The sequence below is a fragment of the Lynx rufus genome, unplaced genomic scaffold (assembly GCF_022079265.1).
Source record: "Lynx rufus isolate CCGP_SWC_20201006 ecotype Redwood Valley unplaced genomic scaffold, mLynRuf1.p SCAF_15, whole genome shotgun sequence".
Classification (NCBI taxonomy): domain Eukaryota; kingdom Metazoa; phylum Chordata; class Mammalia; order Carnivora; family Felidae; genus Lynx; species Lynx rufus.
Window position 1 is genome coordinate 4342569 of NW_025814829.1, and position 15465 is coordinate 4358033.

The 15465-nt window shown below is 41.4% G+C and overlaps 1 non-coding gene across 1 annotated transcript; it reads left to right on the forward strand.

Moving 5' to 3' along the window:
* Positions 1-1609: 1609 nt before the first annotated feature.
* On the forward strand, positions 1610-1694 carry TRNAQ-UUG (transfer RNA glutamine (anticodon UUG)). Its single transcript has one exon. It is a non-coding gene; the product is annotated as a tRNA-Gln (tRNA).
* Positions 1695-15465: the final 13771 nt, after the last annotated feature.

Sequence of the window (15465 nt, forward strand, 5' to 3'; positions counted from 1 at the left end):
CTATCCAGTAAAGGGCAGAGACCATGTCTTTTCCTCTTTTTATCCCCAACACCTAGAAAAGTACACAGAAAACATAGCATGTGCTCTATAAACATGTACTTGGTGAATGAAAAAACAAATGCCAATCATAGGGACTTTAGAAGAAGCAGGATTATGATCACTAAACAGATGGAAATAGGGTGAAACCCATTGAGTGAAGTCATATTTGGGACACAGCCTTTAAAATGCTCTCTCAACCATGTACAATTAGCGAATATTGAATACTCCCTGACGGGTAGAAAGGCTACACAATTGCTTTGAAATAATGCCATGATCTAGGTATTTTTATAAAGTGACAAGAATATTTCTTTTCCCTGCTGACAACTGTTTACCTTTTCCTACTGTGAAGTTAACCTAATCTTGTACCTTGTCATTTTCCTTCTCCTGCAGAGGTAAATCCTCTGTCTATAAATGTATACAATCATAATCCCGTGAGCTTCACAAAGACAGCTTGACAGTTCTGATGGAGTAACATAATATTTAATAGCTCAAGGGGTAGCTGACAAAGAAGTAATTAAGAGCAACAGATTTAATGAGCAGATTGAACTTCTTTCTGTAGCACAGTTTGCTAACTACAAAGGTAGGACTTAAATCTAGAGATAAATATTAGAGATAATTAGCTCCTGGGTCCTTTCAAAAATAAGCTAAAAATACATTTGAGCTTAAACCCGCTGAATATAATTAATGTCAGTTAAATCTCAGGGAGCTTCTTGCTAGCTTTTTATAATTTTAGAAAAGCTGGTATTAAAAGACGATCAGAAAATGCTAGAGTATGTTCAAGTTTAGAGCATGGAATTTTTTTCAATATTTGTGATTGTGGGTTTACCATATTCCAGACACTGTCCTTGGCCCTGGGGCACAAAGATGAAGAAGATATGGTCTCTGCTCTCAAGAGGTTTACAATCTAGGTCAAGTGAGTTTGCGATTCCATTTTATTTAACGTTTATTTATTTTTAAGTTTATTTATATATGTTGAGGGAGAGAGAGAGTACAAGTGGAGGAGAGCCAGAGAGAAAGGTAGAGTGAGAGAATCCTAAGTAGGCTCCACACTGAAGGCACAGAGCCCGATGAAGGGCTGGAACTCACAAACCGTGAGATCATGATCTAAGCCGAAACCGAGAGTCAGACACTGAACCAACTGGGCCACCCAGGCACCTCCTAAATATTTATTTATTTATTTATTTATTTATTTATTTATTTATTTTTGAGAGAGAGAGAGAGAGAATGAACAGGGGAGGGGTGGGGGGGGAGACAGAGAATCACTAGCCTGACACAGGGGCTCAAACCCATGAGTTATGAGATCACGATCTGAGGCAAAACCAAGAATCTGATGCTTAACTGACTAAGCCATCCAGGTGCCCCTCTATTTTTATAATAATTATTCAAAATTGAGGAACCCTGTATTAGAACTGATCTCTGGAAGTTTATTACCTAGCACCTAGCAGGTCTCATCTAAACCATTCCAGATATCTGTGCATGTTCCTTTCTCTTGGTGAGAGCTCTGACATAGTGAATTAATAGTGAAACTATTAATAATATGTACCTTTAATAATTAATGAAAACCTGGGGCGCCTGGGTGGCTCAGTCGGTTGAGCGTCTGACTTTGGCTCAGGTCATGATCTCGTGGTCTGTGGGTTCGAGCCCCACATCAGGCTCTGTGCTGACGGCTCAGAGCCTGGAACCTGCTTCGGATTCTGTGCCTCCCTCTCTCTCTGCCCCTCCCCTGCTCATGCTGTGTGTCTCCCTCTCTGTGTCGAAAATAAATAAACATTAAAAAAAATTTTTTTTAATAATTAATGAAACCCATCAAAAAGAAAAGCAACATCTAATATATGGTCAGTGTAAACATAATAAAAAAACTCACTATTCTGATATCAAATGATTAAAACTTTTAGTAGCCAAACTACAAAATCCCCTTCAATTTTTTTTCTCAGAGAGCTCACAAAGTCTGTGGGATGTTTGAAGTCTAGCCACATTCCATCATGGGAGAATGATTTGAGAGAAAAGATTCATTTTTTTAGCAAGGCTTTAATATCTGTAGCCATATTTAGATGTCCACAGCAATATAAAAATGTCTCATTCTTAGTTTCTTTACTAACTGTGAGGTCTCCACTGCCTAATGCAAGTTTCCAGGTAACAATAATGGATTAAACTTGATTTTTAGGCCATTGCAGCTTTTCCCCCTTAACTCTCAAAGCAAAAAAACTCCCTACAAAAAGACAAGATACACATAGAGTATGTGATAATACTACAGACACACAGTCATGCTGGTGCTAGGACTTCAATGAAATGAAGGCTACATATTTCAAGCATTCCTCTCACTACAGCAGGAGACCAGCAGTCCTGCTTTGACAACTATGGTAAAGCAAAATGGCCCCAAATGGCTCCAAATGGCACTTATTGTCCAAGCAGTATTTCTGCTCTTCCTTCTAACCTTACAGCTCTTCCCAAGTCCTAGCTTGCCCTAAAAGAGGCAACCAACAGTGAGGAGAGTGACAGTACAAAAGTACTAAAAAACTTCTTTAAAAATGCAGGTCGAAAATACTTCAGAAACATTTTAATGTGGCTGCTAGTGATTTGACAACTTCTTGCCCCCCCCCAAAAAAACATAGCATACAAAGCAAAATAAGGGAAAATTTTTTTTTAATTTTATAACACAGGGAAAAGAAAACATAACAAGATGACCCAAGAAACACAAATTACAGAAATTAAGGTAAATGAACTAAACTTCTACATTAAGAAAACTCTCTTAGACTGAGGTAAAATGCAAAATCCAACTCCAGGTTGTTTAAAGAAAACATTATCTAACACAAAGTGGCCCAAAAGATTATGATTAAAATAATTGTCTGTGTTATATATATAAAAAAGTAGCATCTACTATATTGAAATCCTATAAAAAATGTAAGGCAAAAATGAAACAGTTCCTATTAAATAGTATAATTCAAATGGATTAATCATGGCTTTTAAATCATATGCTTAAAATTTTCATCTCCATAGGCTTCTAATATATAAGGCAAAATAAATTAGAAATCAACGTACTACAACCCATAACTAGTGGCTGCCTTTCACTATGCCACGGTCTATAATTGATTAATGGTATCCCTGGAGGGTCTGACAAAATCAAATACAAAAACAATCTGGATGAAAACTTCAACAATCTAGGACACAAAGGACTGAAGAAAATAAAAAAGTAATAAAATAAGCTTCACATAAGATAATCTGACAATCGAAAATTACAAAACACATGTGAAAGCATTCTATCAAGGGGAAATATCAGAAAACAAAACAAGCAGCAGAGTTAACTACTCAAGTACTGACTTTTATGCATCCTTCCATATTCAGTAACTATATATTGAGTGTTCATGATGTGCTAGGCACTGTTTTAGGCACTGGGGATCCTTTAGTGAAAAAACAAAACAAACATTCAGTTGAAGGAGTCTGTAAATAAACATGTAAATATATAACATCACATCAGACAGTAATATGTGCTAAGGATATAAGCAAAGCAATGTAAGGACAAGTAGAATGGGTTGCAATTTTAGATGGGGTGGTGAGGGAAAATGTCTTACATTGAGTTCATTCAAAGAGCAGAGCCTGAGACAAAGGCTTGTATGCAAGTGGTTTATCTGGGAGGTGATTTCAGGGAACAAGAATGATGGAACAGAAAAGTGGACAAAGAAGGAGAAAGGAGCCAATGTAAGTATCTATTATTGCTGCTAAGGGCAACAGGGGTTTGATTCCTCCAAGAATTGTCTGAACAAAGACAGGAGGCAAAAGAATTTGGCTTTTGGCTCCCATCCATTATTGACTGGGGGTTACCCATAAGGGGGGGTTAACTCTTCAGCGCTTCCAAGTTGCATGTGTGAATGGGCTAGGTGGGCTCACACCAGAGTACTAAGCATTGAAGTTCTAGACATAAAGTAAATGACTTAATGGATGAGCTTGAGACACATACTGTCAGCCTGAGTTTAGATGAAACCCATATAGTGTCCACCATAGCTGTCGCTGGAACTGGAGATGAAGCAGAGATGTAAATCAGAGCACTAGAGGAGTCTAAGCTTGCTTGAATCAGTAATATTTGAGTTGAGATTTGAGAGAATGAAGGAAGAGAGCTTTGTTGATATCTGGAGTAAGAAGAAAACAGGCAGAGGGAACGCAGGACTAATTGTAATTATGATGGAAAACTTTGAAAGAGGTTTGAACAAAAGAGTAATATAACCTGACTCTCATTTTTAAAAATTATTTATTTATTTAAGTAGTCTCTACACCCAATGTGGGACTTGAAGTCATGACCCTGAGATCAAGAGTCACTCACTCCTCTGACTGAGGCAGCCAGGTGCCCCACTCAACTCTCATTTTTAAAACAATCTTTCTAGCCTCTGTATAGAGAGTAAAGAGAGTGGAAGAAGCATGGGCATGAAAAAACAATCAGAGGGAGACTCAAAAATAAGTATGCTTGAAATAGAGACACAAAAGAATACATAGAGCTGTATAAAGAACAAGCTATCTTTAAAACTCATACAGATTTGACATTCATCCAAAAAGATGATAACTGAAATTATTCAAGAAATGAACTTAAACAGCAGTTTTGACACAACAAGGAATTAGAAAACTGAAAGATACGCCTGAAGGAATTATTCAGAATGCAGTATAGAAAGATACTGCATTGGAAACATACCTAAGAGAAATTCAAAGACAGGAAGGATACAAGGACAAGGTCCAACATATGTCTAATTGAGACCCAGAGAAGAAAAATAGAGAAAAGGAGAGCAAAAATATTTGAAATGAAACTGGCTGAGGATCTGTCACACTTGGTGAAAGGTGTCGGTGTCATAACCACATTATGTACCCCAACCAAATAAATTAAATCCATGTAATTCATCAGAGTATCAGAACAAAGCAGGAAAACCTTATGGTTATTTCAACAGATGTAGAAAAAACCATGTGCTAAAATTATATATATATTATATATATATATTATTAATATATATGAGTTTTTAACCTTAACAAACTAAGGATACAAGGAAATTTCTTTTACCTAAATAAGAAAATATATGAGAATAACCTAAAGCTAAGCTTTTATGAAATGGCACGATGCTGAACACTGTCCTTGGTTTGGAGGACATTGTACTTAAGTTTTCAGCAAGTTCAATAACATAAGAAGAAGAAATGAAAGACATAAATATTTGAAGGGAAGAAGAAAAATTATTTTTATCCTCAGATACTGTGACTGTATCCATAGAAAATCCAAATAAATATTCAGACTTCTGGAAATAATATAAGAGTTTTTAGCAAGATTGCTGGATTCAAGGTCAAAAATTTTAAAGTTACTAAAAAAAAGTACTGTATTTTTTATACTGTCAATAGACAATAAAAGATGTATATTAAAAATATCATCTGCCCCTTACAATAGAAAGTCTATATACAAATATAGAAGGAATAATGGTGCTAGAAAGTCATCATTTGCCAACCATCACAGTAATAATTTATTTAGGTAGGTGGTAAAGAAGGACATTGGATGGGGGCGCCTGGGTGGCTCAGTCAGTTAAGCTTCCGACTCTTGATTGCGGCTCAGGTCATGATCTCACGGTTCTCAGGATTGAGCCCCCACATTGGACTCTGCGTTGGCAGGACAGAGCCTGCTTGGGATTCTCCCTCTCCCCCTCTCTCTCCCCCTCTCTCTCAATCTCTCTCTCTCTCTCAAAATAAATAAACCTAAAAGCAAATAAAAATACATTAAGGAGGGCATGGGGTATTGGTAATATTGTTTCTTCGTCTGGGTTTTGGTTATATGGGTGTGTTTAGTTACGAAAATTTATTGAGCTGATATGTGTACCTTTTTCAAGACAAAAATTTCAGTAATGCACCGGCTATCAAGGATTTAGAAAAATGGGCATCCTGAATCCTTTTGGCACTAAGATAACACAGTAAGACTTTAGAAAAGGATTGTGGGCAAAATCTGTTCCAGAGATGCCCATGAATCCAGTAATCTACTCCTAGGGGATCACCTAAAGAGACACTTGTGTGAAATTATTGCCTAAATGGATAGTCACCTGTGCATTATTTGTAAGAGTAGAAACTTGGACACAGCTGTCCCTTGGCTGTCCCTTTAGATCTATCCCATCAAATAGAACTTAGATGAAATCTCACACAAATCTCAAAGCTTTTCTGGTTACTCTAGCTATTAAAAAATAGATTCGCTCATCAGATGTTAACAATTTCCAGACTAATTGAATATCAAAGCTTTAATGAATCATCCACTTTTTTTTTTTTTTTCTTTAGAGGAGGAGAGGCAGAGAGAGAGGGGTTTAGAGGATCCAAAGCAGCCTCTGTGCTGACAACACACAGCCGGATGCGGGGCTCAAATTCACAAACAGTGAGGCCATAACCTGAGCTGAAGTCAGATGCTTAACTGACTGAGCCACTCAGGGGCCCCAGAATCATCCACTTTTAAGCCCCCAGATGAGCTTCTCTCTGAAGTTGGCCACATGAGTCCTGGGGTAGTACAACTCCCTTACCTGTGAACTAGGTGGAAGTAAGTAATTGACAAAGCAAATGTGCAGATGTTAAAATTTGCAAAAGAACAAAAAGAATACATAAAGTTATATGAATTGTCATTATCCAAAAAATTAGTAACAGTGGTTGTCTCCAGAGAGGAGAACCAGGTGTCTTACTTATATCCTTCCATACCTTCTAAATTTTCTACCATGTATGTCCATTGCCTTGTCAAAAAATAAATGGGATAAAGAGAGCCATAATATAGTGTTAAGCAGAAATGACATAACATTACAATCCCATTTTTAGAAACCATATATATGTGGATTTTAACCAAGAATTTGATTTTATTCTCCAAGTTATAGATTTCTGTATTGTTTTAATTTTTCAATGAGCTTATGGTTTATACATAGAAAAGATATTCCCATTTATAAAATATGTAAATAAGCACATTTTGAAGTTGAGGGAAGGTGTTTAGGAATCCTGGTTCTTGTTTGGCATTGAGTGAAACATGACAGTTTTCTGCTGTGCAGGGTGCATTTTGGTTGACAGAACATATAGTATAAGAACAAGGCCAGCCACTATTGTGGCCTGTTGTTATGCAAATATTGTACAGATCTACTTAATCTGATCAACAAATCATTGTGTCATGCCACTTTTACCGAAGATGAGTCATAGTGTCCTCAAACACTCTAAAAATGAGGTATTTCTGTTTCAGGAGTACAATCTTACCAATGATTTAGAAGGTCATTTTCCTGCGGCGCCTGGGTGGCTTAGTTTGTTGAGCGTCTGACTCTTGATTTTGGCTTGGGTTATGATCCCAGGGTCCTGGGATTGAGTCCCATGTTGGGCTCCTCGATGAGCATGAAGCCTGCTTGGGATTCTCTCTCTCTCCCTCTCTCTCTCTACCCCTCCCCTGCTCATGCTCTCTCTCTCAAAAAAATAAAAAATAAATTTTTTTTTAAAAAGGTCATTTTCTTCTCAGCTACTCAGAAGGACTGAAACCTCTCCTTGTTTACCAAACACAATCTATACTTGTGAAAAGATACCAGCCATGAGGAAATCAAAATAAAAGCATAGCCATCAGGATCCAGATGTCAGAATTAGAAGTCTAGGCATAGCTTCTATTGAAATGCCTACAAAATTCCATATTGCATCATCCGTTCTAAAGCAAGGATAAGTAGGGCTGGCCTTGAGGAAACAAATAATAAGGAGAAGGTTTGGGAGATTGCAGAATAAGAAACAAAATTTTTTTAAAATGTGGTGTTCAAATTTTTAAAAATTGTGTGTGGTCAGAGGATTTAAGCCTGGCTACCTTGGATAAACTCCTCTGAAGACACTCCCACTTCACAAATCTACTGGAAGCTGAGATGTAGTTTGTCCATACCCATCAGGCTTCTGACTATTTCCATGGCACAGATAAAGGAATGGTTCTTAAGTCCAGAGTAGCTTTTTTTCTGAAGTTCAAGGACACTAGCAAACACTAACTTCAGAGTCAACCAGTAATGATATATTTATTAAATACTATGCACACAGGTAAGTTTACTACTCTAAAACTCTTTAAAGATATTTAAAACTAGACATCTAAATCACAGCTCTTGGACTCTTCTGATCCAATGGGGTAGATAAAAACATACTAAGGGGGTGCCTGGCTGGCTCAGTCAGTAGAATATGGGACTCTTGATCCAGGATAGTTGAGTTCAAGCCCCACATTGGCCATAATACATATATATATATATATATATATATATATATATATATATATATCTTTAATCCAGATATAAAATAGACACATATTGGGGTTCCTGGGTTGCTCAGTTGGTTAAGTGCCCTACTCTTTATTTCCGCTCAGGTTATGATCTCATGGTTTGTGAGATCCAGCCCTGAGTCAGGCTCACCTTGACCGTGCAGAGCCTGCTTGGGGTTCTCTCTCTCTCTCTCTCTGCCCCTCCCATGCTTGCACACACACACTCTCTCTCTCAAAATAAATAAATAAACTTAAAAAAAATAGATGCATATTTAGGAGAAACTACACAAAATTGTGAATATCTAGAACTGTGAGCATCTATTAAAGAAGACTTTGGTGTAAGAAAATCTATCTTGGGGTTTAGCTGAAGAAATTCAGATATTGAATGAGCAGAAAGGCTTACTCATAAACAATATCTGTAGTTATTATATTTTAATTTAATGAGTATTTATTATGGTCTCAATTTGCTTATGGAATGACTGCGATGTTATAAAAAATGATCTCTTACAGGAGTCATGGCCTTTAGAGTGCTGAATAGAGAGCCCAAAACTTTAAAGCAACCAAAATATTCTCAAGAGGTTAATGGATAGGGGCACCTAGGTGGCTCCGTTGGTCAGGTATCTGACTTTGATTTCGGCTGAGGTCACGATCTCACAGTTGGTGAGTTCAATCCCCCCGTGGCTCTGCCCGTGACAGCACAGAGCCTGCTTGGAATTGTTTCTCTCCCTCTCTTTCTGCCCCTCCCCCATGGTCTCTCTCTCTCTCTCTCTCTCAATAAATATTTAAAAAAAAAAAAAAAAAGAGGGAAAGCAAGAACGAAAAGGAAAGAAAGAAAAAGAAACGCTTATCCGAGGTGGGATCTCTCCAACCAGGAAGCTGTGCAGGTGGTCGCAGACCAGCCCGAGCTCCACGGCAAGGAGGGCCCTCCGGCCCCTCCCCGGAATGGTGGGGCCAGTACTGCGCCTGCGCCAGCCGCGCACTCAGGGAGGCCCGCCGGAAACCTGGCAGGAGCAAGTGCCTGGAGAAGAGGGGTTACAGGAGCGGGCTGTCGCGGCCACAAAGCCTCTGCCTAATTCCAAGCCCTGACCTACACAGGGTACATAGTCCCCCTGAAGGGAAAGCTGGGGGAGTCGGGACCGACCTGCCGGGTCGGGGCCTGGTGGACTGCTCGGTATCTTCACTGAGGGCCCCCGGGAGCCTGGATTACTGGTAAGTGCAGGACCCCAACAGGCAGCCAGTCCAAAAGGGCACTAACTGTCGCTAGTTTAAAGCAATGGCTTCAGAAAGACTCTTTGAGGGGGTGGAGGAGGGGGGTGCTTCCTCCGCCCTGCGTCCATGCGGGTGTTTCGGGAGCAAGTGGAGCTCCACAGGCCTAGAGGGCCCGGGTGGCCGCCACGAGCCGATGGGGGCTGCGTAGTGTGCATGCGCGAGCCGGCGACTCAGGGTAGCGGGCGACCCGGCACAGGACAAGTGTCTGGGCCAGCAGGGTCACGGGACCAGGCTGTTGGGGGTCCAAGGCATCTGCCCGATTCCAAGGGTTCACCTACACAAATGTGCATATTCCCGCCGGAGGGAAGAGCTGGGGGGGATCTGGATGGCCCTGCCAGGTGAGGCGCATGATCGGGATACCCTCCACTTAGACCCCCCAGAGCCCTGATTGCTGGAGAACCCTGGGAACCAGTGGGCAGCCGGTCCAAATCTGGGCCGACTGTCGCCGGATTAAATCTGCCACCTCAGAAATATTTTCTGGTCTTGGGCTCCCTCCACCCTTCAGGTGGGCGTGAAGCTTGGGTCATTCTGGTGGTTGGAGTTCCTCTCGGAGCCGCTGGGGCCTGGAGAGCCCCATGCAGCCCAAGGTGGACGGATACGGTGCTGACTGCGCGTGCGCAGGCCACAAAGGTCACGGTAGCGGGGACTTGGAACAGAGCAGATGCAGGGATTAGTCAGGTCAAGGAGCAGGCTATTTGGGGGTGCCTGGCGTCTGCCTAATTCCAAGCCTCCTCCTACACAATATGCCTATTTCCCCTGACAGCAAACCTGGAGGACACCGGACTGCCTTGCCAGGGTGGGGCAAGCTGACTGGTGTCGTCTGATAGGAGACACCAGGGAGCACTGGTTGCTGGAGAGGCCCCTGCTCCTGGGGGGCTTGATTCGGGAGAGTTTGTGTTTGGTATTCCTGCACAGCTCTGGAGCAAGGGGTAACAAGGGCCATCCTGTGACCTGCTACTGGGCCAGGACCCGGCTCAGAAGGGGCAGAGTCACAGCCGTGGGCTCTTGGGAGAAAGCATGGATCTGCCAGTGTCTAAGCTCTCACTACACAAAGTCTCCTGTTCCCTCTGAAGCCAGATAGGGAGATTGCTCTAAAGCCTTGTTTGGAGGGACTGAGCTGTCCAAGAACGAGACACATGGGAGCCCTTGTTTGTTGATAACTTTAGGCACCTATTAACAACACTTTATTTTTTTTATTATTTTTTTTTAATTTTTTTTTTAACGTTTATTTATTTTTGAGACAGAGAGAGACAGAGCATAAACAGGGGAGGGGCAGAGAGAGAGGGAGACACAGAATCAGAAGCAGGCTCCAGGCTCTGAGCCATCAGCCCAGAGCCTGACACGGGTCTCAAACTCACGGACTGCGAGATCATGACCTGAGCTGAAGTCGGATGCTTAACCGACTGAGCCACCCAGGCGCCCCATAGCAGCACTTTTAAAAGGGAATTGACTTTCGCTACCTTTGCAGCCTCAGTACTATATCATGTTGTGGTGGCATCCCAGGAGAACATCCAGGTGGTTAGACCAGCCATGGCACCAGAGGCTTGGAGGGCCTCGCTGCCCAAGGCCTGATGAAGGGGTGTGTGCCGTGTCTGTGTATGCTATGTGGTACATGGTGGCCAGAGATCTGGAACAGTCCAGCAGTTATCCTAAGCAACAGGATCAATGGCTCGGCTCTTGGGGGACCTAAGGCACCTGAATAATCCAAGCCTTAACCTAACCAATGTGGCCATTGCCCCTGAAGGCAGATCTTGGGTGGGAACTTGCCAGGGGCAGGCCAGGCAGGGCTGGCTGGGGTTACCTCCTGTCAGAGACAGCTGGGAGCCCTGGTTGCCCAAGAGGCCTCTGCTCCTGGGGTCGTGGGTCAGGAGAGGGAGCTGTGCATGTGGATCCTGGCAGCTCTCTGAGCAAGGGGGTCCCCAGACAGTCTGTGACCTGGTAGCCACCAGGACCTAGTTCAGAGGAATGGGGGCACTAGGATTGGCTTTTGGGAGAAACTAGGCCTGTGAGAATTCCTCTGTTCCTCATTGGCTATTTGCTGGACACCATAGTTCTTTACAAAATGGACTTTTCCGTAGACTGCACGCCTGCATTCACAACATAGCCGCTAGCTCTCCTAGCGTAAGTGATTTAGAAAGAGACCAAAGCAGAAGCCATAGTCTCTCTTATAATTTTCTCAGAAGTGTCACACCATCACTTCTGACAAATTCTATCGGTCACATAGACAACCCTGGTTCAATTTGGGAAGGGCTGCATGGGACAAGAGTACCAGGAGGCAAAGATTATTGGGACCACTTGAGAGACTGGCCGCGCAAAGCCTGGATGTCCTGATAATTTAGCTGTCTGGAACTTAAGGCCAAGAGGAGTACAGAGAAGTAACTGGTACATAGAAGGTGCCCAATCAATATTAAAAGGATGAATTGATATTAAGGGAAATGTGAACTTATCTTGCAGCCACCGCCTGGAGCTCTGGAAGCTGGTTTCCATTTGTTTTCATTAATATATTTAGCTCAAGATTTGATTGGTTTGCGATCACTGACCATAAGGGAAAGCAACCTCCATTCTTTCAGAGGAAAAGAAAAGTAGATTGAGAGTATAATATTTGCTGGCTAAAATTCACTCCTGCAAACATCACACTTTGGTTTGCCTAGTTCTCTAGAATCAGCACTGGGTGGATATCTTCCAGGCTACGTATGAGAAAAGTAAAAAAGAGTACATCATGGGGTCTATTTTGAAGCAACGTAGCAAATAAAGCAGAGACAAGGTTTTACTGTGATCTGACACCTGAGACACAAATGACCAATGCTTCACTGGTAGGTAGGCTTCGCCACTTTCCCTGCCACATCATAACCTCAGATTTCCTTTATCTTGAATTTGAACTAACAGGGCCTATCAGATGAAACACTAGACTCAGTCCTTGGTAAGGATAAACCACTCAGACTCCACCCCACAATTCCATCAATATTAATAGTTATAATTGGTATTATGACTTAAGTACGTAATTAGAGCCATGTGCATTTCCTCAATTTTCACATTTTATCCTTAGAACAGACATGGGGTGCATCTACCTTGTTTACTTTAATCCTCTTCTGAGATCCATGATCACCCAGAAATAGGTCCTGTATTCATGTCGCTGCTACATGACTCCACTTCCCTGGTCACAACTGATTGGAGGAAGGGATGGTCAGCTCAGCGAAAAAGGGCTAATCAGATTCTATGTCCTGTGTGTTTGGAATTGGGACCGAGGGGCAGTCACTTGAACACGCGAGTTATAAAATGTTACGGATTTGACACCAAAAGCAAAACAACAAAAGCAAAAATAAACAAGTGGGACTACATCAAATTGAAAAGCTTCTGCACAGCAAAGGAAACCATCAACAGAATGAAAAGACAACCTAGTGAAAGGGAGAAAATATTTGCAAATCATAAATCTGATAAAGGGCTAATGCTCAAAATACATAAAGAACTCATACAACTCAATAGCAAAAGATAAAAACTAAAAACAATTTTTTTTTAATTTTTTTTTTAACGTTTATTTATTTTTGAGACAGAGAGAGACAGAGCATGAACAGGGGAGGAGCAGAGAGAGAGGGAGACACAGAATCCGAAACAGGCTCCAGGCTCTGAGCTGTCAGCACAGAGCCCAACATGGGACTTGAACTCACGGACCGTGAGATCATGACCTGAGCTGAAGTTGGACGCTTAACCAACCAAGCCACCCAGGCACCCCTAAAAACAATTTTTTAATCCGATTAAAAAAATGGGAAGAACATCTTGTGTATAGACATTTTTCCAAAGAAGACATACAGATGACCAGCAGATATATGAAAATGTGCTCAACATCCCTAGTCATCAGGAAAATGTGAATCACAACCCCAAGGAGGTATTCCTTCACATCTGTTAGAGTGGCTATCATCAAGAAGACAAGAAAAAGCAAGTGTGGGTGAGGATGTGGAGAAAAGGAAACATGTATGCATTCTTGGTGGCAATGTATATTGGTGCAGCTACTATGGAAAACAGTATGGAGGTTCCTCAAAAAATTAAAAGTAGAACTACCATGTGATCCAGCGATTCCATTTCTGAGCATTTTTTCAAAAAAAATGAAAACACTGACTCAAAAATATAAATGCACCATGTTTATTGCAACACTGTTTGCAGTTACCAAAACAAGGAAGGAACCTAAGCAACTACCAGTGCATGAATGTTAAAGAAAATGTGTTGTCCATGCATGTGTGTGCACGCCCGAGCGCACACACACACACACACACACACACACACACACACACACACAGTGAAATATTATGTAGCCACGAAAAGAAGGAAATCTTTCTGTTTGCAACAACATGGATGGACCTGGAGGACATTATTATGCTAAATCATATTACATCAGCTATTCTGACTTATGAAATAAGTCAGACAAAGAAAGACAAACACTGCATGATCTCACTTGTATGTGCAATCTGAAAACAAATCAACCAACCAACAAAAACAAACAGCAATAAAAATCCAAACTCCTAGATACAGTGAACCACCTCTGGTGGTTGCCAGAGGTGAGGGATGTTGGGTGGGTGAAAAGAGTGAAGGTGGTCAACAGGTACAAACTTCCAATTATAAAATAAATAAGGCACGATGACTTTAATTAAGAACACTGTATATTTGAAAGTTGCTGAGGGAGTAGATCTTGAAAGTTCTCATTACAAGAAAAAAAATCGGTAACTGTGTCGTGGATGTTGACTAGACCGTGGTGATGATTGCACAATATATACCAAGTTAATCATTAGGTTGTACACCTGCAACTAATACAACATTATAGGTCAATTATATCTCAATAAAAGTAAAGATTACAAAATAAAAGAGCTATGGAGTGATCTTTCTTTCTCATGTGTAGGAAAGATGAGAAATGGAGAGAGTAGTACTTAAGTATGTGTTTACCAGATTTGTTCGAGACCTGCTGAAATTTATGTGCCCTTGGGGTCCATGAAATACCTTAATATCCTTCCAAAAAATATTTTTTTGTTGCATAAGCTAGTTCACATTGAATTTGCTTCCTGTATCAAATCTGTTTTACCCACAGGGACATCGGGAAACTGAATAACTTGCACAGGGCCATTGGGTTACAAAGAGGCAGCAGAACTGAGATTTAATCAACATCGTATTGACTCTTGAGCCTATCATTTATCCCATACTACCACTATTAGGAAGAGTTTCCCCTTCTCAGCTCACTTAGGAGGCTCACACTCCTTAGTGTTAATTGTGGCCATGTGACTCGCTTTGGTGGAAGAAACCTAATCAGAAGTGACATGATTCATTCTTAGTGGAGAGATTGGTTGCCAGAGCTTCCCTATCCACTCCATTTCTGCTTCAGCAGCCCTGAAAGCATCACAGTATGGAGGATCCAGAAGATCAAAGATGCATCCACCACTTAGCCAACACACGGAGGACACTCTGGGAAGCCACCTCAACTGACAGTGGACTTCTTATGAGAACGAAATAAACTTGCGTTGTTTCAGGCCACTGAGATTTTAGAGTTGTCTGATTATGCAGCAAAACTTGTCTTATCGTATATTCAACGGACTACACCTTACACCTTATTCTCCAGGCCTTCTCTTGATTTCATGTCAAATCAACTCCAACTTCCCCTTGTCTTAGAGCTTTTATTTCAGTTACATAGGACTGCATAACAAGCCACTCCAAAACTTAAAACAGTAATGATTTCTTACTTCTCATGATTCTGTGGGTTGACGGGGCTTAGCTGCAGGGTTCATCTACTTCACGTGGGATAACAGAAGGTCACTTATGCGGCTGCATTTGGTGAGGAGCGTGGCCGGGACTGGAATGTGCGAGACAGACGTTCATCCTGGGGAACCTCTTTCCGTACGGCCTCTCACTATTCAGAAGTCTAGCCCAAGCCTCTT